This window comes from Rattus norvegicus, chromosome 9 (genome assembly GCF_021556685.1).
Source record: "Rattus norvegicus strain SHRSP/BbbUtx chromosome 9, alternate assembly SHRSP_T2T, whole genome shotgun sequence".
NCBI classification, from domain to species: domain Eukaryota; kingdom Metazoa; phylum Chordata; class Mammalia; order Rodentia; family Muridae; genus Rattus; species Rattus norvegicus.
The window spans coordinates 119,557,501-119,584,194 of record NC_141542.1 but is presented as its reverse complement, the minus strand read 5'-3'; the positions used below and the strand labels follow the sequence as shown (position 1 = coordinate 119,584,194).

The 26,694-nt window shown below is 43.5% G+C and overlaps 1 long non-coding RNA gene across 6 annotated transcripts in view; it reads right to left on the bottom strand.

The window, feature by feature from the left end:
• LOC108351983 (uncharacterized) overlaps positions 1 to 26,694 on the bottom strand; it is a 282,038-nt gene that overhangs the window by 239,063 nt on the left and 16,281 nt on the right. The window contains exons 3-6 of one of the 6 annotated variants that reach the window (XR_015629806.1): positions 7,040 to 7,206; positions 4,018 to 4,109; positions 3,730 to 3,878; positions 427 to 838 (exon numbers count right to left, since the gene is read on the bottom strand). This is a non-coding gene — a long non-coding RNA (uncharacterized LOC108351983). Of the gene's footprint in view, positions 1 to 426; positions 839 to 3,729; positions 3,879 to 4,017; positions 4,110 to 7,039; positions 7,207 to 16,438; positions 16,640 to 26,694 lie in introns of those variants that run through there. The other 5 variants (XR_015629809.1, XR_015629811.1, XR_015629810.1 and 2 more) reach the window with 5 other exon arrangements.

The following is a 26,694-nucleotide window of genomic DNA, read 5'->3' as shown; positions in this document are numbered from 1 at the left end:
TAGCCTGACTTCATTGCTTTGTCCCTTGGAAGATAAAGACAAGAAGCCCTTGGCCAGCATGTCTGTAGGCTGGGGTCTGGTTGTACATAATCTCCTCCCATCCCCAATGATGCCACTGGTCAATCTTTGTTCTGCAAATCAGGACTATGCCTCCCTTCCTAGAGTCATGTTCCCTGGTGACTTGGAACTTGTGAGTTTCTTTTTAAGGAGCCAGAAAAAAAAAAACCTGTAAAAATAGTTACTGTTTCTAAAAGTAAAGAAACATTGAAGTGTCTCCCCTGTTTCAATTATCACAAAGCTATGTAGCCCATTCTTATGAGGTAACATCCTATAAAGAGATTTGGGAGAGATCGAACAACAATGTAACAATGTTTCAAAGCCAGGGATGGAAAAAAGTGGGAGAGAGAGTCATGAAGCGGAGCCTTCCCCCTTTATAGCATTTTATTTTCAGTACTGAGAACAACATAACTGAAAGACTAAACGAGCAAATAAGAGATTTATTCTCAGAGTAAATCTCTCAAAACTGTAATCTACATAACAGTAATTTAATTTTTCATAAAAATATTTCTACTGCACTGATTTCTTCAGAGGACAGCATCACATTTGTCCCCTTGATAACTGGTACTAACAAGGGTACCTGGCTCTCAGTTCACCTGTGCACTGGAGTTCACCTCCTCGTTTCCCTGTTGTTTTCTTGCTCTCCCCATTAGGCCGTTCCTCAGCATCCGCAGGTGCAGTCCTGATTTCCGCTTTTCTCTTATTCAAGCGTCTCTCAGGGTTAAATATTCAGGCATCGGCACAGTCTTTATTCATCATTTTCTAAACACTCCTTGTCACTCTGTTGTATAAAATATTTCATTGTAAATATATGGCTTTGCCTGTGACATCATGAAATCAATGAAGGAAAGATACCAAGGCCTCCCAACCAGTAAGTCTTAAACTTAGAGCTACCGAAGCCTTCCTGAATGAACTCTTTTTCATTAAGATTTATTTATTTATTTATTTTATGTATTCAAACACACCAGAAGAGGGCATTGAATCCCATTACAGATGGTTGTGAGCCACCATGTGGTTGCTGGGAATTGAACTCAGGACCCCTGGAAGAGTAGTCAGTACTCTTAACTGCTGAGCCACCTCTCCAGTCCCCTGAATTAAGTCTCAAATCTCACACTGCCCATTCACACCTCACTTCCAACTTTCTTACTTCTCCATGGTCATCCATAGAAGACATAGATTACATCTCTGGGACGGGGGCAGGTGAGATGGTGAAAATCATGATCTGAATTGTCATTATCTGTATTGCAATATTTTGAATTAAAAGAAGAAATGCTATGTCAGTTATAAAGAACAAAGAACTTGGAATCAGATCTGACCCTATTAAGTTCCATGGCATTGGCCAAGCCATTTAAACCAGGGGCATCAATGTTTACAAGAGAAAATTAAGAAGACTGTATTAGGTCCATCCTTGTATGCCTAACAAAACATTGGTTTCATGTAATATCAAGGGAGAAACTTTACCACTTCATTCAATGAAAATTTACTGATTATCTTCCATATTTTAAGAAGGTAAGACAGGATAAATTAACCCTGGATGCTGTTTGAATAGAGAAGGCATTGAAATCAGGAGAGGGCACAGGTCAAGCTGAATACATCCAAAATTAGGATATCAACCAACCAACTAACCAACTAACCAACCAACCAACTAACCAACTAACCAACCACCCAACCAACCAACTAACCAACTAACCAACCACCCAACCAACCAACTAACCAACCACCCAACCAACCAACTAACCAACCAACCAACTAACCAACCAACCAACTAACCAACTAACCAACCAACCAACTAACCAACCAACTAACAATCCAACCAACCAACCACCCAATCAATCACTGGCAGAACAAGTCAGAAGCAATATTGAAAAGTTATCTGGAAATTGTCAAGGGCTACTTAAAATAAGCCCAGAGACATACTGTACGCCAAGTATATAAGTTACAAGGATTCTAAATAAAGACCTCTGGTAAACCAACAGCAGAGTGAGGGGAGCAAAAGATTGAGAACAAACCCCCAACTTCTCAAAATGGCAACAAAGTCCTCATTCCAGTGGGAGGGGAAAAAAGCCTTAAAATTGGCAAAAGCTGTCCAGGTATGATGGTACATGCTTACAATCGCAGCACTCAGAAGCTGAAGCAGAAGGATTGTTGTAGGTTCAAGGGAAGCCTGAGCTTCACAATGAGTCCCAGACCAACCAAGGCTGCATAGAGAGATCATGTCTTTAAAAAAAAATGTTTAAATCTCTTTCAGCAATGAAGCAAAAATAACGACAATTATAGACCCAAGGTAATTCACCACCAGTATGTACCCACAAGGGGCTCTTCTAACACTAGGCAATGCGCCTCCATGCAGGGTCGGAGAAGTAGGAAGGAATGAAATAAACTTATATTCAAGAATATTAGTTGCATAAGAGAGCAATAAAAATGTAAGGTTTTAGTAGACTTTTATATAAAACAGTCAAAGGGTTAATAAATGGAGTTTCAAAATAACTTGTGCTAAGAAAAATAATTAAAATTTTAATATTAGGTTTTAATAATTTAAGTGTATCTGGTAAAACATTCCATGGCGAATACTAGAATATACAGCTTATAATAAGAACAAAGAAAAGTACAAGGTAAAACTACTCATTGAGTCAAGGATAAAGGCAAGAAAAGGTGAGAGCAAAAACAAAAACAGTAGAGAATAGAACTAACACATAGAACTCCTTTCAAATATTAGCATGAGAAATGGCTGAATCATCAAGAAGAGGATGAATGGATACGTGACTTGACGTTCCTAGGACACTAGATTAAAAATATAAATAGATCAGATCATATATGCTGCCAGTTTAGGGGCTGTGGTTTAGACACTGGGGTAGATGAGTTATAGGGTGGAAAATTCTTTATTTGTCCTCATATTTAGCGTCTTTGAAATCTCGAACGTGAGCTCTCCTTCCTGTGTCACTGTGGTGCACTTCCCTTCCGATGTGCGAGCTAAGATGTAGCCTGCGCGCACCGCGGTTCCTATGAATGTCTCGTGCCACCCTAGAATCTTCCCATTTCCCACATGTTCAGGCAGAAGTCATTTTTAGTTCGGCTCGGTATTCTTGAACGCAGCTTACCACATAAGATTGTATTTTATGGCTGCCTTGATCAGGGAAGGATTTTGAGTTGCGCCAGCTCCTCTCTCTCCTAGATCCCCAGGCAGAAAAGCTGCAAAACTTAATCTTGCTTTTGGTAATGAATTCGTTCATCTCATTTGAATGCAACTGGGGCCGACTCACCCCAACTTTAAAGGAAAATGAGGGCTGATCTTTTTTAAAGAGAGTGACTGTGGAGCAGCCTGATCCCTGAGAGGCTCGGAGAGATTGAAGTTGTTTCGAGTCTCACCCCCAGGCTTTTACAAGGGTAAAGCCTCACAATCAGGAAGAGATTTGACCGGCCTGTCCATCAAGGACGCTGCCGGCAAACCTCGCTCATTGCAATTGATCAGCCAAAGGGAATTATCTTAGGCGAGCAGAAGAGAGTATTGCCGGAATCAGCTCTGTTCTGTCTCTTCATCGTTTTGAGCCTTGATTTACTCATCTGTGTAAAAGGAGGATTCAAATGTAATCGCCCACAAGCCTGGTTTGTTAAACCCTGGTGTCTGTCGAAATGACAGAGAGAGATTGTGAGCCCAAAGGTTCCCAAGCCCACCTGGAAGATTCTGATTTAGAGTTTCTCAGGTAGACCCCCGGGAAGCTGGATTTCTCGCAAGTTGCTTTACTGAGGCTGTTGATTCCCAGACCACACTTGGAAACTCTGCTCTGCGAAGGTCCTTTTTCGCTAAATTGTACTCCAAAACACTGAAAAATTCAAATGCCAGGTACACGTAATATTGAGTGTATATGTAAAGCGACTTCTAATTTGCATAAGTTACACATGCGTTCTCGTACCTCGTTAGTGCACGGTAGATAAGAATCATTTATTCTTCTTAATACTTGCCTTTATCAGTTAGCGAGCAGCCTTAGCACTTCATTTACTTTTCTCAGGTGAAAATGTCCTTCCGGACATCTGTTAAATGTGCAGGGCTGGCCCTTTAAACAGCAAAAATAGTCATTTACATGCTCACAGGCACTGGGAAAAAGTTCAACTCCAGAAATCTTCCCGCTTGTCCAGTTCCTTACTCCTAAAATCATTTATGTATTTGGATGAAAACTGAACCGAGTTCTATTAACAAATCCCCAAATAGAGAGGGGGGAGGGGAGCCTTGTTAACCAACTACCTATTAATGCAAGTGATTTTATCAAATTATTTCTCAAATCCGATTGTTTATAAGAAGGCAGCCGGGCTAGGGCATGATTCAACATGAGCAAATGTGGCATCATCGGGGGTGGGTGAAGGAGGGGGTTTGGGAGGGGGAGGGGAGGTGGTGCTGAGAGGACGAGATCAGGACAGAGAAGCCATGGCTTGTCTGCACGTCTCCTTGCAGCTGTATCAGAGAACACTGATGTAATGACCTGCAGACCAGCAGTCTCCTACGACTGGACGGAAATGGCTGTGCCAGTGCCTACACAGCAACTCAGGGCGTACAACTCTCTGTGGCACAGAAGGCAAACACCACATCTCTGGGCCAGTGTTGTAAATGGGAACCAGCAGAAAGGAATCGAGCAGCTGTATGTTCTTCCAAGTGATTTTCACCTTGCTGCTCATTTCTCTGTCTGACTGAAAATTTATTAGCATATTCCAGAGCCCCTCGGGCCTAGAAAGTCTTACAATGAACCCCAAAATATACTTGTCTTAGTCTGTTCATGCTTCTATAACAAAATGCCATAAACCTGGTAGCCAATAAGCTTCATCTATTTATTTATTTTTTTATTTTTTGACAATCCTATAAGCTGGGAAATCTAAGAACAAACCTCTGGCCAATTTAGTGCCTGATGCACGGCCACTTCTGCGTTTATAGATGCTAGTGTCCTGCTTACCCTTTCATGGGGGAAAGGATGGGGGCTTTCTCTCTGGCCTCTCTTATAGGGGCATTAATCCATTTGCCAAAGCACGACTTCAAGACTAAACACCTCCCAATAATCCCCTCCCTAACGTCATCACCTTGCTTACGTCATCGCCTTGCTTACGTCATCACCTTGCTTACGTTCCAGCAGATAAGCTTTCACTTGGGAGCAGAAGCACTCAGACTGTAGCAGCGCTCTGTGTTATAAGCCAAGGAATTTAAGAACAAAAGGCAGGGAACTAAGGCAGCTGCAGAACTTATAAGCCAAGGAACCCACCCCATAAGATTTAAAAGGGCACCCAAAAAAGCCAATCTGTGCACAGTTGTTAAAGACGGTGTTGTCAGTGATCTGACCTACGTATCTCATTAAAACAAGGTACATTTTCAGGATAACAAAACGAGAAAGTGTTTCGTTCGGTTTCAGTAAGTATAGGGTAGATACCCTGCCCTACCCAACTGCTCTAAATGTAGGAACATGGTGCTGGGAAGCCCGGGGTGAAAGTCTTGAGTGCCAGAGAGGGAAACCCCTTTCTAGCTGCCATTTTTCTTTGTGCACAGCTCCGTGGCTTTGATTTAGGAACGCTCAGGGCTGAGAGGACCACGTGATGCCTTCAGCTGAGCGTGGCCTTTACCTCTGGACTGCCATGGTAGAAACTCCTGTTCTGCCAGTGAGGATGCTGATGGACACCACTCACACACGGAGGAGTTGCACCTTTGGGACACCGTAAAGAATGGAACAAATGGTAGAAACTCCTTCAACGTGATCATCTATCTCCAAAGCCAGAGTAACACAAATGCCTGTGTAGGTCAGCAAGAGCTTCATTCGGGGTCCTGGGAATCGGCTCCTCACAAAACCTAAATAGGAGAAATTCTTCTCTCTCCCACAGGGCTTTGGCTCAGATTTACTTCCTGCCATGTGTTGCTTGATACCCTCCTCCAGAATCAAGCCAGCCCTGCGAGGTCGGTCTACTATCAGCGTCCCAGAGCTTCAGATTCTAAGGCTGGCTGCTTTCCCAAGGCTATAAACCATTAAGTGGCAGATCTGTGACTTTATTGCATGTTTAACTAGCTTCAGACACAGCCCCTTTCCTCAAATTATGCTGTCTCCCATGCAGTTCGGGAGATGGGAAATGAAAGTTCTTGCTGTTGAGGTCAAGTGTATGACTTGGCGACACTTTGCCTGGATGATCGGCATCCGGTGGTTCTCAGCGACGGCTGGGGTGAGCACCTGTGTTGCATCCCTCTAATCGCAGCTTTTTCTAGTATCCTATTGATGTGATAAAATGTATACACGCACACGTGTGTGCACGCACGGCACCCACGCTCGCGCATGCGCATGCGCATGCACGGAAGGCATGCGCGCGCATTCACTCATGTGACCAAAAGCGACCAAGGGTTTTATTTCATCTACATTTTCAGTCATATCCCGTTGTTAAGTGAAATCAGCAACCTGGAGACCGAAACCGTGGAGGATCACTGCTTGCTGGCTCGCCCTGACTAACACTGGGCTCACACCCAGCTAGCTTTCTTATAAAGTCTGGGACCATCTGCCTAGGGGTGGTGCTACTTCTGGCACCTCTCAGTTCCATGTCCCTAAACGAAACTCCTGAGCTTTCACTTCTGTGAATGACGATGCTGGTACCTGGACATCTAGTGTGGGGGGCTGGGGGCTGGTATGAGATCAATGTCAAGAGCCCAGAAAACAGTGTGCCAGAGCGACTGCCCCTTAAACACGGAAGTCCGACCCTGTTCAGCCAGGAGAATGGGAACCGACATGCTGATCGTCCTGGGACTTGTCATGACAGTAAAAAGTACCCCATTCCCTATCCCTTCCCTGCTGAGACTCCAATTGTCTTGCTGCTCCAGGTAATACCATCTGTCCAGTAACTTTGGCTCTCTTCTGGAGGGCTAACCAACCCCTATCGCTAATAAGAAACTTAAAAACAGAACGTGCGTGCGTGCGTGTTTATGCACTGTAAACGTATTTTGAGTGGGATGGTACAAACCGATACTTGCCTGTTGAGCCAGAGGTCAGCGTTGTGACTCTCCATTACTCTCCATCTTCGTTTTTGAAGTAGGGTCTTTTCGCTGAACCTGGAGCCCCCAGTTTAGGCCGACTGGCTGGTCAGGGAACTCGTGGTCTCTATTTATTTGCCTCTCCCCTTGGAGTTTTAGATGCACGGCTGCAGAAGTGTCAGGCACATACTCTTACTCTCCGACTTGCAAAACGTATCTTCATTTTTAAGAAGTTGCCATGCAATCACACAAAATGGCTTGGAGGGAAAGGTTCTTGCTAGGCAAACCTCACTAATTCCTGGGACTCAAATAAAAGTAGAAGGAAAGAATTGTTCTCCATAGAGTTATCCTTTGACCTTCATAAACGTACCACAAGTGCACCACGGTAAATGGAATCCCCATCACATACATGCAAGCTTGATGACAGGAAATGAAAATAAATTTAAGATTCCTTTTAAGAACCTTTTTAGTTGTTTTTAGTTGTTATAGGTGTGTGTCTACGTGTGTGTGCATATGTGTGTCTACTTGTGTGTGTATGTGTGTATTTGTGTGTCTACTTGTGTGTGTGTGTGTGTGTGTGTGTGTGTGTGTGTGTGTGTGTGTGCAGGTACCCACAGAGGCCAGAGGCGTCAAGTTCTCTGGCTCTGGAGTTACAGGAGGTTGTGGGATGTCTGACATGGGTGCTGGGAACTGAACTCAGGCCCTCTGCAAGAGCAGCAATGTGTTCTGAGTCACTGCAGTCCCAAAACAACGTCTTACTTAGCTCCTTAGTCTATGACACTCACTTTCACTGTACATTCATGAATCAGAAGACTTGATCTACGTCCCACATGCTGCATGCAGGCATATATATATATATATATATATATATATATATATATATATATATAATGCTGTATATTTATCATATCTAACACATATATGTGTGTCTACATATATAGACATATCTACACATGCAGGCACATATGCATAATTTAAAGGGTTTAGAACACCTCCTTTGAGACCCTTTTTAGGGACTTAGACATGGATCCAAAGAAACTTCATTTTCTGTGAGTTAAGTCTTGAAACAACTGGACCTTCCTCTTTTGAATTCAATTCTCTTTATTATCACCTCAGGCTGAACTTGGTTGTAAGGTCACACAATCTCGTTGAATCAGCTGAGTTTGGTCATTAAAGCTGTCCCATCTTTTCCACAGATGTGGGTTTAAGTGAGAACAGTTCAAACCCTATAAACTGGTGATGTCCTCAGGTCCTCCAGGCCCTAGATCACTGCTGGCCTCTCAACCCACCCACCTTCTAAGATTTTATGGGAATGTTAATGATCAGCCCCTATGACTCTATCTGTAACTCTCCTAAGTCAGTACTGACCTTAGAATAGTCAGGGCTCAGGCACTCAAATTCCAGCCTCGTATTATCTACCTACAGATGTGACTAAGGCCCATTAACCTATCCTCAACCGAAAGGCTGTGGAAAGACCCAGGAAAGCTCACTGCACTCAGGGAATTAGCTAAAGCCCTTCAGGGCATCTCACCCATTACCTCACAAGGAGGCTAACAGTGAAAGGAAAACCCGTGCAAAGGCCACAGCGTTTAGTTCTGCTAGAATTGTCTCCTGAACTCTGAAGAGCTGCGGTAATGTGAAACGAGTAGAGTTTGAGGAAATTACAAGAAAAGTTTATATTCACAATAACTGGGAGGCCTGCCTGTGCTTCTGCCTCCAGTGTCACTGTCCAGTCAGCGCCAGTCTCCAGCTCTTGAATACAGTTACAATTAAGCACCCCCTCTCTCCCCTGTCTCCATTCTTCTTTTTTTCTTTCTCACTTTATTTTCTTTGTTTTGTTTTGTTTTTGTAGTTGTTTTTATTCTGAGATAGCATCTCACTAGCAAAGTCCTATAGCATTCCAATGTTTGGTCCTCCTGCTTCAGCACCCTGGGTGCTGAGATCAGGGGTACATGCTGCTCCCGCACCTAGGTCTTCAGATATACTGTCTGTCTGTGTGGCCAAGCATTTGAGAGAACGTCTGTTATAGTGAAAAAAACTTAAGAAACCGAAACGAACGTCCCGAGGCCTAGACAGCATCAGAAATGTCCCACCAATCACGGAAGGCGCCCTCTCTTGTTTTCTTTAGACCTCTTATTTTACAAAGTACAGAAGCTACATTGTAACCTCCTTTGACTAATCTGACCTAATCTAGAGAGGAGCATAGCATGGCTGTGTGCTGGCTAGTTTCATGTCAGCTTGACCCAGGCTAAAAGAGAACCTCAATTGAGAACATGTCCCCATCAAACTGGCATGGCGGCAAGCCCAGGCCATATTTTCTAGGTTGCTGACTGACAGAGGAGGCCCAGTTTACTGTAGGCAGTGCCACTGTTGGACTTGCCGATCGTGGCTGCTGTTTGAAAAGAAAAAAAAAAAAAAGCAGACTTTGCAAGCCATGGGATCAAACACATAAGCTGCTGCACTTTTCCATGTCCTCTGAATTAGTATCTTCTTCTAGAAATATCCTTCCTCCTGTCTTGACTGTCCTGGTCCTGCCCCGACTTTCCTCAGTGATGGGCTGTTACACGGAAATGTAAGAGAAAAATCAACCCTTTCCTGTAGGTTGATGTCATTATGCAGGTGAAGGCAGACAAGATAAAACGAGGCCTGTCATTGGACAGGAAGGAAGGGAGGTGGGAACAGAGGTTTTAGAAGGAGAGGGAGGAGAGAAGAGATGGAGGGGAGAGGAGGAGGAGGTGGAGAGGAGGTGGAGGAGTAGGAGGAAGAAGAGGAAGAGAAGGAGGAAGAAGAGGAAGAGGAGGAGGAAGAAGAGGAAGAGGAGGAGGAAGAAGAGGAGGAGGAAGAAGAGGAAGAGCTGAGAGAACATGGCGGCAGATGTTAAGATTCTTCCCTAGTGTCTTCAGGAAAGAGGCAGTAGATGAGACAAGCATCGGGACACAGGGAAAGGTTCAGATAACAAAATAGTAGCAAGGCCTTATGGGTGGCAGTGTCATAAGCAGGGTTCTCATCCACACACCTAGGCTGGTCCCGAGTGGAGGAGAGGAATGCTGTGGGAAGAATCCAAAGCTTGGCTTGTACCTGCATAGTTGCTCTATCTGGAGCACTTTAACCGTGCCTGTGTGCCCGGAGTTCCTAGGAAGCCTCAGGCCTCTGCACCCTCAGGTCTTCCTCAGTCAGAAAACACCCAAAGCGGCTTCTTTACTTGCGTCTCCCAGAGCTGTCCCAGACACGCCTGCCCACGCAGACAGCCCTGACACCTAGCACATGCTCCCACCTAGGACCAACGTCCCCTTCTCACACACCCGGACATTTTCCTGAGCTCCCCTCTAGCATAGAACTCGTCTCTGAGGGTTGTAATCTTGTCTAATTGTCTTTCCTATGAAATTGTAAACTCATTGGTGAGGACTTTGACAAATTTGTCTTTTTGCTCCAGGGTATACCATAAAACCTGCTTTATAGAGGTACTCAATTAATGCCTGAATGCACTAATTAGTGTGTCAATTAACGGTTAATCAAAGGATTCTGTTTTTTAAATATGTTTATGTAAATATGTACTTAGGCTCGAAAAAATAATTATTTTCATGCATCTTGACTCTCAGAGCAGGTAACAGGAGAGAAAAAAACAGATCATAGTCACAACATGAAAGAACTGTCAATAATATATGAAATTAGTCGTATAAATTATGAAAGGTAAGCCAAAGAATTATTTATTCGGCAGCTGTGAACATCTCAAAACCTTTCTCTGCCTACAGAAAAAAAAAAAAAAAGCATGAGCACTTTGATGTAACTAACTAGAATATTTCAATCATATCGTCTCCAAAAAAGAATGTATCCTGGAAAGATTTCATAAATCATTTTAAATTTGCCATAAAGCTCCTAAAATAAAAATTCATTCATCCACTTATGGAATATGTCTTTATTTTCTGGTCCCGTGAATGTCTGATGAGCAAGTCAGGTGTCCTTACTCTTACAGAGTAGTGACGGATGGGAAAATACAAGCAGAAGATGAAGGAGGAAACATTCAATTGGAGCTGTGGGCCCCAGCTACATGAAGAATTGAGAACCCAGCAGCCTCTGAGGAACCGCTGTTGAGTGTGGCCAGGCATCCCTTCAGAACAGAGGTATAAACCCTGGCCACAGGACAGGAATAGGCAATGGTGTCTGTGCCACAATTCTACCAGGGCGACCAGAGGGTGGGGAAGCCGGGGAAGCTGTAGGATTGGCCCCAATGCCAAGGACTGAGGAAGGAATGGCCATGGGCACCGATCGCAGGGGTCTACAGAGCTTGGGTGTCCATAAGGGAAGTCCAGATAATCTGCTGGGGAAAAGAAATCCATTGAATGCTTCCTCCTCTTGCTTCTCTAGGTGTAACAGTCCTGGTTTTGGTTTTTGTTTTGTTTTAATGTTCGATGGCTTACTATCTGTACCCTTCACGAGAACAGAGACCCTGTCTTCGGCATGGTTCTAACCTCGCTGTCCCAAAATATATATTTGAATAAGTAGTCAAATGACAGCTCTGTTTAATACTCACAACTACGTAGTGGATCATCATCCCATAGGTGGGAAAAATAGGCTAGGAAAGTGGCTTGTCCATGAGTGGGGAGCTGGCTAATTTTTACCATCCACTTGTCACAACCTAGAGTCACCTGGAAAGGAGGAACATCAGTTCAAGTATTGCTTCCGTCCAGTTAGCCTATGGGCATGTCTGTGGGGCATAGTCAACTCGTCGTCAACTAGTCTTGACTGCTAGTTTATGCATGTTGGCCCTGACCATCCTAGGAAAGCTGGCCTTGGTTAGTGGGGTTGGGCCCTCTACAAAAGCTAGCTGAACCTGAGCCCGTGGCAGGACCCACCCAGCAGCCTCTGTCTGGTTTATGTTTCACTTCGTGCCTGTGTCCTTGCCCTTGATTTCTCAAAATGATGAACTGTAACCTGGAAGGAACACTAAGTGAACCCTTTCCTCCCAGACCGCTTCCAGTCAGAGTTTTTGATCATAGCAACAGAATGAAACCTCACCGGTTGGTGTGCCCGCTCTTTCAGCCCTAATACTGAGAGTATCTCTGTCTGTGCCACTGACCCAGCCTCCAGCCTGAGGAGACAGAGAACAGAGCTTCCCTGGATCCAGTGCACAGTGCTATGACCCCTCCGTGTCTCTCAATCTTGTCCCTACCCACAGAGATATGCAGGTAGACCTTATGCACAGCATAGCCCTGGGGTCTCTCCTTCCCCACACAGCAGTTCTGTCTGAGCTGAGGCCTCCCCACTCCCTCCTCTCTCTTGATCTTTTCTGAGTCAACTCAAAGATGCAGGCCACATAGAAATGAGGGAGTTTTGAATAGATCATCTCCTTTGATGCCGTTCCCTAGCTGCCTACACTCTTCAATAAAAAGGCTACCTGGTTCTGCAGAAGCCTCTTGGTGGTGCCTGACCTTCTGTGGTTTGATCATTCCTCAGCCTGTCCTTTCAGTTCTCTCAAACCTGGTTTCCCTTTCTGTGCACAGCATGCTGATTTATCTGGGAAGAGCATCATCAGCCCTGTCTCCCCGATCCACAAATTGATAAGAACCGGACCTGGCCCAGCCCAGCCACAGATCCTCTAACACTCTCCTTGCACTCACCCCTATCCTCCTTTCAGCAATGCCTCACAGTTTGGGGAAGGCATAGCGGGAATCAGAAACACAAGAGTGGATGGTTCAGAAAGTCCAGGGAGGGCAAACCTCTACTCAGCAACCCTTGCAAGTGAAAGTGAAGGGAAAAGCAAAAGGAAAACAAACCAAGACAAAAACCACAGGGCACTCCCCTCCCACCCTCTGGTTTCCATGGAGCCCTGAGCATCCTGTGAAGAGAGAGATGAGACCGATACATCCTCCCTCCCCAGGCAACAGCAAGATTTCAGATTATTACACACACACACACACACACACACACACACACACACACACACACACACACCAATTATGATAGCTTTAAATCCTAGAGTTTCCCTGCTTTCCTCCTTCAGGGTCATGGCTAAAGCAGTCACATATTTTAAGGTATTAAATGAAGTTACCTTCCGCCCTGTTTTCTCTCCTTTTCTTTCCCCCATCAAAGAAAGTAGGCCTGTTCTTTGATTTATTGCCTTAGGACAGGTTTCTATCCAAGTCCAAAACAGGAAGCACACTGGAGGGTTTTTAGCTTGTGGTCTTTTAACCTTAAATCCACTGGGGCCTTGGGAGGTAGGGGGAGCCCAGAGAAGTAGAAAGTACAGAAGAGAACTCTTGTGGAAGTAATGAAATCTTCAGACAAGAGGGAAGGGTAACTTCGGGAGTCCTGCTCTGTGGCAACGCCTTGGGGCAAAAATCCAAGGTATTTGCATAGGTATCCAGGGGCAGGACCCTCCCCATGGAGCACCAGCTTCATCAAAGCTATCGCTCTTCCCCACATCAGATATCAGGGAGTGGATAGCTTGGATAGCCACACCCTGGCAGTAATGACCCTTTAATCCTATTTAAGCTTACTCAGGACAGTGTCTCACACCTGCCTTCCTAGGAGGAGGAGGAAGGGAAGAAAGAGGAGGAGGGGGAGGGAGGAGGAGGAAGAAGAGGAGGAGGAAAGAGAAGAAGGAGAAGGAGAAGGAGGAGGAGGAGGAGGAGGAGGAGGAGGAGAAGAAGAAGGAGAAGAAGAAGAAGAAGAAGAAGAAGAAGAAGAAGAAGAAGAAGAAGAAGAAGAAAGAAGAAGAAGATGATGACGATGACAACGGTGGCAGCGGCAGCATTGAGACTGAACTTGACTAGAGCATACTATGTTGGTGACTTGTTTTACTTTATTTTTCTGTTACATGCTCCCATGATGATGCCCCTTCTCGGTATCTACTTGGTAATGTGTCACCAAAGCAAAGCAGAGCTGCCCACATTACCTTCTTCCCGGCATCACCTATCGGATATTCTGCATATCCTGCATATCAGATATTTACACTACAGTTCACAACAGTAGCAAAATTCCAGTTATGACGTAACAATGAAATAATTTTATGGTTGGGGGTGTCCTCACAACATGAGCAACTGTATTAAAAGGGTCACGGCATTAGGAAGGCTGAGAAGCCTGCCCCACTTAGAATTGCTTTCCCAGAGATCCTGTCAGAAATACACTTCAATCTCTCTCCTCTCTTCTCTCCAACACTGCAGCCTTATCAGGACTTGATTAAAACTCGTTACCTCCACCTTAATTAATATGCTAAGGTAGACATATAGTGACAATTTAAATGAATGTGTTTGAGAAATGAGTAAAGAATAGTACATAAACTTATTACTACTGGTAAGTTCTAATATTTAGAATTAATATCTGTTCGTTGGAAAAAGACCTACACTAAACACACATAGCCATTCCACTGTTTTCTAACATTTATATGTTGTCCTTCGATGTAACTGGGTTTGGATCTTGTTTTGACCAAAATGCTAGCATTACTTGAGGTAAACTAGCAAAATGAGGGCATTTGTTATAATACCCAGACAGTCCCTCAGCCTCCACACAGCTTGGGAAGCCGACCAAGGTCAACGACTGCTATCTAATAAAGTCAAAGAGTCCTTCACATTAGCGCTATAACAATAATTGCTCTGCAAACTGTGCTCCAGAAAGAAAAATAAGATAAAATTAAATAAAAAAAAACAGTTGGTGCTACAATTGAGATACTAATTCATTCTTGGGGAAATGGCATTCGGTCTTGACATTGTGCCAAAAAAAAAAAAAAAAAAAAAAAAAAGTCTGTGTTGCTTTTCAAACCCTACCACAATATTCAAAAGGGGTTTGTTTCCGTGGCTGTGCAGTCATTAGATTACACCCCAGAAGTGTGGAGTCGGCTGACTTTTGTGACTAATGACTGGAAACTTAGACTCAAGCAACTGTGGGAATCTATAAATAGGACCATCTAGCAGATACGGGGCTATGCTGGCAGGCTTCGGTGTTAGCATCCTCCAACGAGGCAAAGGAAACTGGGTCCTCTGTGCCAGTAGAGAGCAAAGAACCGGGAAAGCAGATGCTTCACGGAGCGCCCTGTCCCTCCTCTAGTCCAAGTTTGGACGTAACAAATGGCACGCTAACTATTTGTAAGAGTAGAAATAAGGTAACCAGTGCATTCTCTGGAGGGTTCTCTGTTTTTATCTCCTTTGCTCTCCATCTACGCTGTTGGGGAAAGGTAGTGGGAGCTGGGGAGATGGCCCCATTGTACCAGCGTAGGGACCCGAATTTGATCACAAGCCTACACAGGAAGAGTTCGGTGAGACGTTGGAGAGATGGCTCAGCAGCTAAGAGCACTGACTACTCTTCCAGAGGGTCCATGTTTAATTCCCAAAACCCACACGGCGGCGGACCTCATAACCATCTGCAACTCTGGTTCCAGAGGACCTCCTCTGGCTTCTGCAGGCGCCAGGCATGCAAGTGGTGCACAGACACACCCACAGGCAAAACATCCGTATGCGTAAAATTAAAAAAAAAAATTCTTGTAAAAAATCAAGCAAGGTAGGTTTTTTTTTTTTTTTTTTTTTTTTTTTTTGGTTCTTTTTTTTTTCCGGAGCTAGGGACCGAACCCAGGGCCTTGCGCTTCCTAGGTAAGCACTCTACCACTGAGCTAAATCCCCAGCCCCATGAGGTAGTTTTATACGCTGGTAATCCAAATGTCTGGGATCCACATGCTAGGTTCTATTGAGAGACCCTTTCTCAAACAAAACAAAACAAAACAAAACAAAACAAAACAAAACAAAACAAAACAAAACAAAACAAAACAAGAAAGGTAGTCAGGGCCTGGGAAACAGCATCCAGGATTTTTCTAGAATTTTTACTTAGATTAAATACACTGAGAATCTATCTTTTGCTGCTTCTTCATTCTCGTGAGAGTTTGATTTTATGAATCTGCCTTGCCCAGTGGTTTGTGTTCACATCCTCAACCTCACAATGGAGCAGATACACCACCTGGCATTTTATTCTATATAATTCTGGAACTACCGAGAAATCTAGGCTTGACTTAGAATGCTTGCTCAGTTACTGGCCACTGGCCTCCATGAGACCTGTAAGCCAGGAATCCAGCATCCTTGCCAGCCTGGGGCTTACCACCAGGCAATTAACCCCAGGACTGGCCAGCAATGTTTCAGAGTTTTCTTCTGTGGTTTGACTCCATCCTGTGCTACCTGAAGCAGAACTTACTATCCTAAAGTTTCATCATCTGCAACTTTCCGACAGATACAGGCTGCTTGTCTGTTTACTACCTGGAGTAAATGTTTTAGGCAGTGGGGTGTCTGCTGCATAAGTGCTCTCACAGGGAGAAACTCTCCACAGCACTCCCTTCCCTTAGCAAAAAGCGAGTGCTTAGAAAAAGAAAAAGGAAATAGATTACAGAATTTTTTTTTCCCAAAGGAAAATATCACTTACCAGAGAAATGACAGCCTTTTCTCCTCTCTCCTTGCATGGAGGGTGGAGGTGGGGGCAGGGGAGTAGGAGGGGAGGTTGGGGGGCTGGAGAGGTGGGGGAGGGGGAGAGGGTAGCCCTTCTCTTTCTTTCTGACTCTTGATTCAAATGCAAACGTCTTTAGTAGTTTCTTAGTGTCTCACGCTGGTAAGACCAGGAAAATATTGACTGTAATAAGAAACTTGATGAAGATTAAGAAAAGTACACAAAACTCAGGCCAAATATTTTTATAAGTATGTAAAGGCAAACAAATTGATTGACAGATAAGTGACGGCCAGCAATACATCTATTTGCATAGGCAACGCTGGCCATGTCTGCTGAGATGTTAGTGCTTTGACTGCAATGGTCTGGGTCATCTCGTTCCCTTTCTTACTGTATTTTCCTGACTTGTTGTTTACAGTAGCCAACCATTCTTGGCATTCATACAGACTAAGAATGGTGAACTGCTTTTTCTATCTTTTCCCACCTAGTTCATTTTTGGCTTGCAGAAACATTACTGACTTTGAATGTTGATTCTGTGTCATCCAACCTTACTGAAACTTCCTCTCTTTAAAAGTCTATCTTCTCCAGCAATGTTTTTTTAGATATCTGTATGTTTTTCTGCATGTTATTGGGCTGCCTAGTCACAGGAACCCTGTGGTTTTGTTGGTATACGTTTGTACACGTGCCCATGTACTTTGAAGGGAGAAGAAGGTGACCTACAGATAAGGGGGAAAGGCCAGGAATTTCCCAGTTCACTTTGATATCGATGTGTGGTGGTGTCTATCCGCATGTGGGTTGTAGGAGCAGATTTTATCTTTTAGAGAGGAAGGTGTTATAGCAGTGATGACCACAAAGGGCACAGAACTTTCTGTCTAAACTAGGTTTCATGCTCCGTGCACAGAACTAGCCCTCATGAGACTGTTTAAAATATAATCAGCATCAGGCTGGTGAAACGGCTCAGTGCCCATGAGTGTAACAGCCTGAGTCAACCCTCAGAACGTGGTGGAAGGAGAGAAATGACTCCTCCCAGCTGTCCCCTGGCCTCCACATCTGTGCTATGGCATGCCAAACTCATGTGCATACAGTATGTGTGTGTGTATGTGTATATGTACATGTATGTATGTACATATCTGTGCATGTGTATGTGTGTATGTGTATACATGTATGTATGTGTGTGAATATGTGTATGTGTGAATATGTGTATGTGTATGTATATGTGTATGTGTGAATCTGTATATGTGTATGTATGTGCGTATGTGAGAGTATGTGTGTACGTGTTATGTGTGTGTATATGCGTGCATATGTACTATGTATGTGTATGTATTTGTGTATATATATGTATGTGTATGTGGGTGTACATATGTGTATCATGTTTGTATGTGTGTACGTGTATGTGTGTATGTGTGTGTATATGTATGTGTGTGCATATGCTTGTGTATGTGTGTTTGGTCACTTGCACCTTTGCCTGACTCAAGCAGAAATGGTGGAGAACATTCTGAGCACTGCTTTTCCCTCTCCCCCTCTTTGCTGCTTTACAATAACATGTTAGCCTCCCCATTCTGCCCAGAAATCTAAGCGTGCCCACTCTAAAGCTATAAATTATACAGGAAAATCTTCTGTGCAGAGATCAAGCCTTACTCTATGGTTTTTATTCATGCCAAATGCACGACGAAGCCTGCCTTGTCCTGGAGAAAAGACGCCTCTCGTAACAGGAGCTGCAGAAACATTGCTTACAGGATCAGAAGGCTGCTTCTGCTCCTGTCTCCCTCCTGCCCCCAACAGTTAGCCTAACTCAGAAGACCAGACTTCCCTCATCCTGACGGCCCATAACTCCAAGGCAGCAAGAATTGGTAGCAAGGAGCAGTGGGAAAATGTCTGAAATCTTCCCTGATAGTTCCCAAAAGAGCTTTACAGAGCAGAAGGCACCAACCTCAAACCTGTAAACTCTAAGATAGGGCTGTCTGAAACCAGTCATGCCATGGTCAGAGACTGTACAGAAACAGGGACACGGGGAGCCACAGATTGTTCAGACAGACCTGTCCTATGGGTACAGTGCATCTCCAGCAGCCAGGGGGAAAGGCTGGAGGGTTAAAGCATTTAAATGACACCATCTCTGCCAACCCCACGAAGACCCAGCAGAGCTGCCAAGAGTCTGCTATGTTCTAGACTCAGTAAATGTGCAGGGCACCCAAACTCTGCACTGATCATTGCCTCATACTCCAACACTGGGATACTGGTCCTGAAACTGCCTCCAGGCAGTTTCTTTTGGTCAGTGATCTTTTTGTTAGTTACAATCTAGCAAAATCCCCTTGAAATGGATTTAAGTGAAAGTAAGTCTAGAATGTACATCTCCAATTGGTTGATCCTCAGAACAAACTGGATCCAGGAATGAGGAGACCACCTGCACTGATTCGTAACCAAAGGAACTTACAGAAGAATTTGCTGGGGGCATACATTTGTAGAGAGCTGAGAGACCACATCTTAACCACACACCGGAACGAGAGAGCCAAAACAGGAAACAAAGGCAGGACTATAAACCCTCAAAACCTGTCCCCATTGACATCCCTCTTCCAGCAGAGCTTCACTTCCTAAAGATTGTGTAACCTCCCCAACCAGAGACGAAGTGTTCAAATATAAGAGGTTGTGGTGGGACATTTCTCACGCAAACCACACAACCTCAGATGTCAAAAGAGTCTCTCCTCCTGTTAGCTCTCCTTTCTCACCTATCTTTGGCATGGATTAATGCCCTTCATATTATTATTCTACACGCCCTGGGGAAGTGTGACTCCTCCTCCCCCCACCGGGTGTATCTATCTCTGTCAATAAAGGAACTGAACTGACTGTGTTGCTAAGCCTCGTTCACAAGGTCTCAGGTTAGAGACTACACCTACATGTATCGGGTCAGTCAACTGTGGTCTGGACCAGGAAGAGGCAGTCAGTGAAGCTTGTCACTGAAGAAGGAACAGGGAGGCTTGAGCAGGCACCAGGATGAGCTTCTTGGGCGGGGCATAGTGCCAGCATATATGTGTGCTAGCATTCTGCCTGCTTCAGCTCCCTCCTTCGAGGAGTTTAAACTTCTACCTTTTAAAGCACACCCCTGCTCACACCCTCTGTGAACCTTGAGCTCTGGTCAACAAAGGCATCCACAGGGCAGTAGGAAAACATAGCTGAGCTCTTGGCCCTGGGAAAGGCAGTTAACCCCTTGGTTGCAAAGGAAAGAGAGAGGTAAACTGTAGGACAAGAAGAGGAAACATAGATGTAGATCTAAGACACCAAACAAGCCAATCCTTCTCTAACCTACCAAGTCCTGCCATCATCCCAGTGCTGAGTGTCTAGGTGGCTACAATCTGTTGGCAGCTTTAATGTACCCAGTATTATATTATGACTATACAAATGTTTCCAAAGTTCTGAATATAATACTGGAGTGATATATATATGTATATATATATATATATAAAATCATAAATACTCCATGTGGCCTGACCTTGAGTCATGTGCACGCCATGAGCCTTTCCACAGGTGTCTCTACAGGTACTGAAGACAGATCCCTGGCTTGCATGAGGATATGTACTCATCATATAAATGAGCCTTTGGTGGGATGTCTTACTGTAGTACCTTCATCCTAGCTTGCTTCTCATTTAGCCCGCAAATCATCTTTCTTCTTTTCCCATTTGTATCTCCCTGCAAGTGTTGAAAAAATGATAGGGTTCCCTTCAATGACAGTTACTTCTGAATCAAGTACATTTCGCTACTGTCTTGGTGTTTTTCTAAATTACTGTCTTCAGCAAATGCTCAAGATAAAACCGTCTTTTTATTATTCTGATGGAATTCAGAAAACAGTGTCTATGGGACTTTTGTTTTGGTGAAGTGCCCTGTTGCCAGGATACCCAGGGTGATGATGTCAAAAGAAGACACATTGAAAGGACAAGCTATAATGAACCTTCCCAAGCCTTCTCCCTGAATGCTAATCATGTTGGTTACCTATGCATTCCCTGTTTGCTATAGGAAAGATACCAGTGCATGGTTTGAAAATAATAAACCATCCAGAGAATGGAAAGCATGTACTAGTAAAGAAACTCATGTATGACTCTCTTTTTTCCTCATTCCCCTTTATGTTTAAATTATAGCATTCTGACCATTAGAGATGAATTCTACTTTTTGCGTTAATGTGTGTTGAGATATGAAAATGTATTTTTTTAACAGCTTCAAGAGAAGACAAAACACACTGAAGAGACAAATTAAAGGATGAGATAAGTGAAACCTAAGTGGAATGCCTCTGGTGTTATCTATTTACTTTAAAAGCATATGTTAGGCACTTTAAGAACCATTATTAAGTACCTACTAGGTTTGTAGTACAGCACTAAGACTCAAGACCTAAATGTAACTAAATGCACTTGACATTGACTGCTGTAAAGTCTACACCAGAACAAATACAAAGGAAATCTCACAAAACCAAATAGGTTGACATGAGCATTGGTCTTGGTCATTGTATCAAAGACTATAGGAAAAAAATGTTTATGGTAAACAAGTGGTAGCATGTGTCAGGGTGAGGGAGCAAAATTAACTTTAGACTTTCTGAATCCTGTTACCCTGGACACATAAATATGTTGTGTTATTAGAATGATGGCTTGTCATGCCAGACAACATACGAAAAAGGTTCACATAGGCATAATGTTTCAAGAATGTAATATTGGTTAACCATGTTCATCTTATATGAGTGTCACAAGCTTGTGGAGGGATGGATGGCTGACTCTGGGGAAAAGTAACCCTTTCAAGTTAACTGCTTAATAAACTAAGCACATTTAAGTCAAGAGAAGGGTAGAACATTGGCGAAATGCTATTGAAATATTGAAAGCATCGAACCAAGCAAGAGTTATCAAGACCTCACATTAAAAGTATTGTTCTCTTATAACTCAAAAGAATAGAAACTAGAAATCTATGTTTTGGGGGGAAAATGTATTAGGCGTCTCTTCACAGACCGTGAACTGCTAAGTCATCACGCAGGGCATGGAGTCTGTGCAAGCCTTCTTTCTCCATAAGAACAGCAGAAAGACAACCCCTGGACACTAATCTACTGTCCCGCCAATGACAAGATCTAAGACCACTACAGCACAATGGGAACCAGCACCACAGAGTGAGCTATCGCATCAAGAAGATGTAGCGCCGTGTTTCAGAAAATGAGCTGATAACTGAAATCCAAATGAAGACTGAAGTCCAGTTTTCAGAACATAGATCCGAAGAAGTCAGTACAATAAGAAAATTATGCTCCCCAGAATCTTTGTTCAAATATGTTGTGAGTACCCAAGGGACGACCACCTGAGTCCAGGAAAGCTGGTTATGAAGGAAGAACGGACTGTGCTCTTCCTCTGGTCCTGATGTCAGTTTGATTCTCAAAATAGCCTGAATAAAACTGTGATCAACAGGGACATCAATATTCCTAGGGAAGAATTAGATCAGGAAGCACCACAAAAGTGAGGCTCTCCCTAGACAACTTGTGTCCATTTTTATACTAAAAAAGATAAATCTAGGGTTAGGGTTTAGTGTTTAGGGTTAAGGGTTAAGGGTTAAGGGTTAGGGTTAGGTTAGGGTTAGGGTTGGGGTTGGGGTTGGGGTTGGGGTTGGGGTTGGGGTTAGGGTAAAAAAAAAAGAAGAAAAAAAAAGAAGAAAAAAAAGATAAATCATCCGACATACTGCCTTATACCATAAAATTATCAACATTTTGTAGAGCAAGATAAGGGTAAGTTGCTAATATATGTCTTAGAAAATTCAACCAATGACTACCATGTTAAATTTTTCAAATAATTTGAGGGAAAATGGCATATAAATTGTATGAATATGATAAATCATATTAATAAATTATGCCAAGACCTGAACAGTGATCTCATTTGAATGGTAGAATAGCATATATTTCCCATAGCAAATGTTGATGGTGAAGATTATTAAATGAACGTTTTGACTCTTTACTTCTCAGTTTATAGTTACTCAGAAAAAGTAATAAATTGGTCATAAAGAGAGGAGGAAAGAGAGTCCTTCTCTTTGGGCATGCATACCTAACAGACACCAGTCGCTTCACTGTAACTCATGTTTAACCAGCTGCAAACAGCTACTTGGGCCTGGTTCTGTCTGGACCGATTTTCAGTAGTCTTGCCAGTTTGGCAACCTTGTTTCATTTGCTAAATATTTAGTAGACCCAGATCCCCAAACACCTTTGCTTTCCACAGAAGTGCTGTCTCAGAGAACATGAGAGAGGGAATAGAACACAGAAAAGCCTCAAGACATGAAATATGGTGCCAGACCTCGCACACCCTGGAGATTCCCAGTGCAATTACTAAGCAGCTCTGAGTTGGAAAAAATGATTTCCCTGCTACATTTCAAACCAGCGTTCTTCTGTTTTGCAACAAAATTACCTCTAGCTTATCTTCTTTTCCCTCAGGCTCTCTTCTTTCACCAAATTCTCTCTCTCTCTCTCTCTCTCTCTCTCTCTCTCTCTCTCTTTCTCTCTCTCTCTCTTTCCACACACACACACACACACACACACACACACACACACACACACACACACACACACATCACTCAGATAAAAAGACTTGATACAGACTGGAGAGATGGCTCAGCGGTTAATAGCACTGACTGCTCTTCCGAGAGGTCCTGAGTTCAAGTCCCAGCAACCACATGGTGGCTCGCAACCATCTGTAATGGGATCTGATGCCCTCTTCTGGTGTATCTGAAGACAGCTACAGTGTACTTATATATAATAAATGAATAAATCTTTAAAAAAAAAAAGACTTGGGGTTGGGGATTTAGCTCAGTGGTAGAGCGCTTGGTCCCCAGCTCTGAAAAAAAGAACCAAAAAAAAAAAAAAAGACTTGATACATAAACAATAAAATAACTTCCTTTTGGAACCCATGTACTTGTAGATGTGTGTACACATATGTACAGATAGATAATATATAATAGATATGCAAATAGATACTGAAATGATTTATTGATATAGGACAGTGATAAATAGATGATAGTGATAGATAAATATATGATAGATAAATAGATGATGAATAAATAGTAGATGTCAGATAATAGACGGATAGATAGATGATGGATAGATAGACAATAGCTGATAGATGATGGATAGACAGACAATAGATGATAGATAGATGAATGCATAGATAGATATGTTTAATTACTACTCCTATGAGCTCTAGGTGTTGGTATTATCTAGTCCATAGATGAGGAAACTAAAACTCAGGGAGATTTTTTTCAACACTGGCCTGTCACAGCAGCCACAGCAGATCCAGAGTTTAAGCATTCTTTTGTTGTGCATTTATGTGTGCACGTATCCGTGTATACATTTGTGTACATGTTCTTGTGGGTGCATGTCTGTGCAGGCATGTATGCACATATGTGCATGTACATGTGATATATAAGCCAAGGACAATCTTAGGCATTACTTCTGTTTATGTGACATGTACCTAGTTTTCAGGAGACAGCGACTGGGACTCAGTGATTAGGTTTAACTAGTTGACTAGTGAGCCCCAGGCATCCACTGACCGGTCTACATCTCTCTAGTGCTAAAATTACAAGCATCTGGCTTTTCTACATAGGTTCTAGGCATCGAACTTGGGTCCTCATACTTATATACACAGTAATCGTTTTACAGAATGTATTATTTGCCAAGCCGATAGACTTTTAGTTGGAATACCATTTTCCTCTTTCGTCATGGTAAAATTCCTGCTCTGGGTCCCCTGGACAAAGAGTCACCATGCATCTTCTCCTCGATGTGAACTTAGGGCACCCAGGCAAACAGGACTTGCCAGGTGAGAAGTCGCGTGATGTAATCCATCTCCCAAACACCCATGTGCACACAAGGTTCTGTTATCTTAACCCAAAATGACAGTCAAATGGGATTGGTAGAATCCTTTGCATGTGCCTGGGAGCCATCTTCACAAGAAAATGATACAATTCAACCAGAAGAGCTGTTTGAAATAAGCAAGTGAGAGGAAACCAATGACGTTAAGATGTCATTGAAGACAGAAAATTTGAAGTTGACTTTTAATGACTCAAAAGCAGGAGGCAGCTTCCTCTGCATATGGGAACTATGACTCACAAAGCCACTTTCGTCTGAGTGCCAACAAACTTACCTTGTACAACAGTGTGTAGCCAGATGCAGCGCTCAAACTGGTCTCTCTCCAGGAGCCTACGCCAGAAGCGCCATGGTCCAAGCAAAAAACAATCAAAACCATAGCTGGCTCCATTGTCCAAGGTTGAAGAGACCCAAGCCAACTGCTGTGTTTTAAAGGAAAATGAGCACCCTCTCCTCTTACCCAGACACCCTCATCAGCGCGTCAAAGGACTTGGATTCAGCTAGGACTTTGACTTCAACCAAGAACAATTACCGTGTGTACAAAAGCCAACTTCTCCATTCACTTAGCTGCAACCGTGGTTGGCTAACTGGGCTGACTAGAACAGAAGCAGCACTATCTAGCTTTGAAGTAGGTGACTCTGTCCCTCAAGGAGGCCCTACAGAGCCCAGTCTTCAAAGGGACTCAAGATTTGCCAGCGGCCCCTAGTCATCCCTCCTGAGCCAAATTGGCTTTGCTCTCTGGCAAAGGAATCCAAGCTTCCAGGTTGCGGCAGCCCCTGAGGAAACTGTTTTGGAGGCAAATGACCTACTATCTATTGAGTAGAGAATGCCGTGCTGTGGCAAGCACCAGCCTTAGGGAATAAACAAGAGGACGATGAAACATGGTCAGCTGCATGAGGCAGCATTTTCAAGGAAGCGTGCATCTTATCACAGCACAAAGTTAGCACCAAGGGCCTATTCGATTAAAAGAATATTTCAAAAATCGAGGCAAATAATCCTCGTGCAAGCTGGGCTCTCTAGTGGGACCTCTTGGGACTGAGACACACATTATGCGGTCTTTAAATCTGGGTGTGCTCCATTTCTGTACAGTAGTCATGTGTCCCTGTCTACTGTATCAAGTCTCCCCCATTCACCGGGCACTGAGGAATTCATGTGTGTTTGCTGGTCATACCTGGGTGTATCTGAGGGACCAGCATCACAGAGACCAGCGTCACCAGCACAGCTCTCATCACTAGCAATGTGACTTTGGAAATTGCTTACGTTTGGGTTCCAGATTTCTCTCCTTCAGAAGAATAAGATTTAGCTCATGGAACTGTTGGAGATTGGGTCAATATATGTAAACATTCAAATATGGTACCTGAAAATGATACAGGCTATAGGGATGTTGATTACCATTGTGAGTAACAGGAACACATGGATAGCTTTTCAGGTGGACACACTGTCATGCTTGTTCACGCTTGTATCCCATGGCGTTCTGAAAAGAGTGTAAGTCAACTGAGAAAAGACAAATTCAGTACAATAAACATAATTTTCAGGTAGGGGGGCCAAAATTAAAATATGACAGTTATTTGTGGGGTTTATTGCATATCGATCTGTCAAAGATGATTAAAAGAAATGATAACAGCTGGACAGAGGCATGAGAAAGGAGCCTCCCTGTGTATTATTGACCTAATAATTTTCTGGTTGATGTCCCATGATTGCTTCCTCTGAAGTCAACATATTGTCCTCTTTTCTTCTTACCACTGATCTCTAATGCTCACGTCAGAAATATAAATGGAGGGGCTGGGGATTTAGCTCAGTGGTAGAGCGCTTACCTAGGAAGCGCAAGGCCCTGGGTTCGGTCCCCAGCTCCGAAAAAAAGAACCAAAAAAAAAAAAAAAAAAGAAAGAAAAAAGAAATATAAATGGAGACTGGAGCATACGGCTGAAAGAAAGGGAGAGGGAGAGCTTACAGAAGCTAAGAACAAAGGCAGAAATAGACCAGAAGGGAATGAAATGAGGCAAAAAAGTTTAAGGCACTATTCTCCCTGCCTAGCTCCATAAATCTATTACCTAAACATGTATTCTGTCTACTCCAGAGGGCTCCGAGGCTCTCGGAACCTACAGGGAACTCCTGGCCTGGCCTCTGCTTTCAATTAATGCTAACCATTAACGTTTTCATGAGGTGACACATTTGTCTTCTGAATATGGTAATGATCTCAGAGTTCTTCTCTGTGCTGTAAGAATTTATTCACCACCAGTGTCTGTTCCAAGGAACCAACTAGAAGAGCACAGTCCTAAGGAATTTCACCGCGGCTTGAACATCGAGATTAGCTTCAGCACAGGTCACGTTTATGTCGTAAACAACGAAGTCATAGGGACTCCAGAAGCACAAGCCTCGA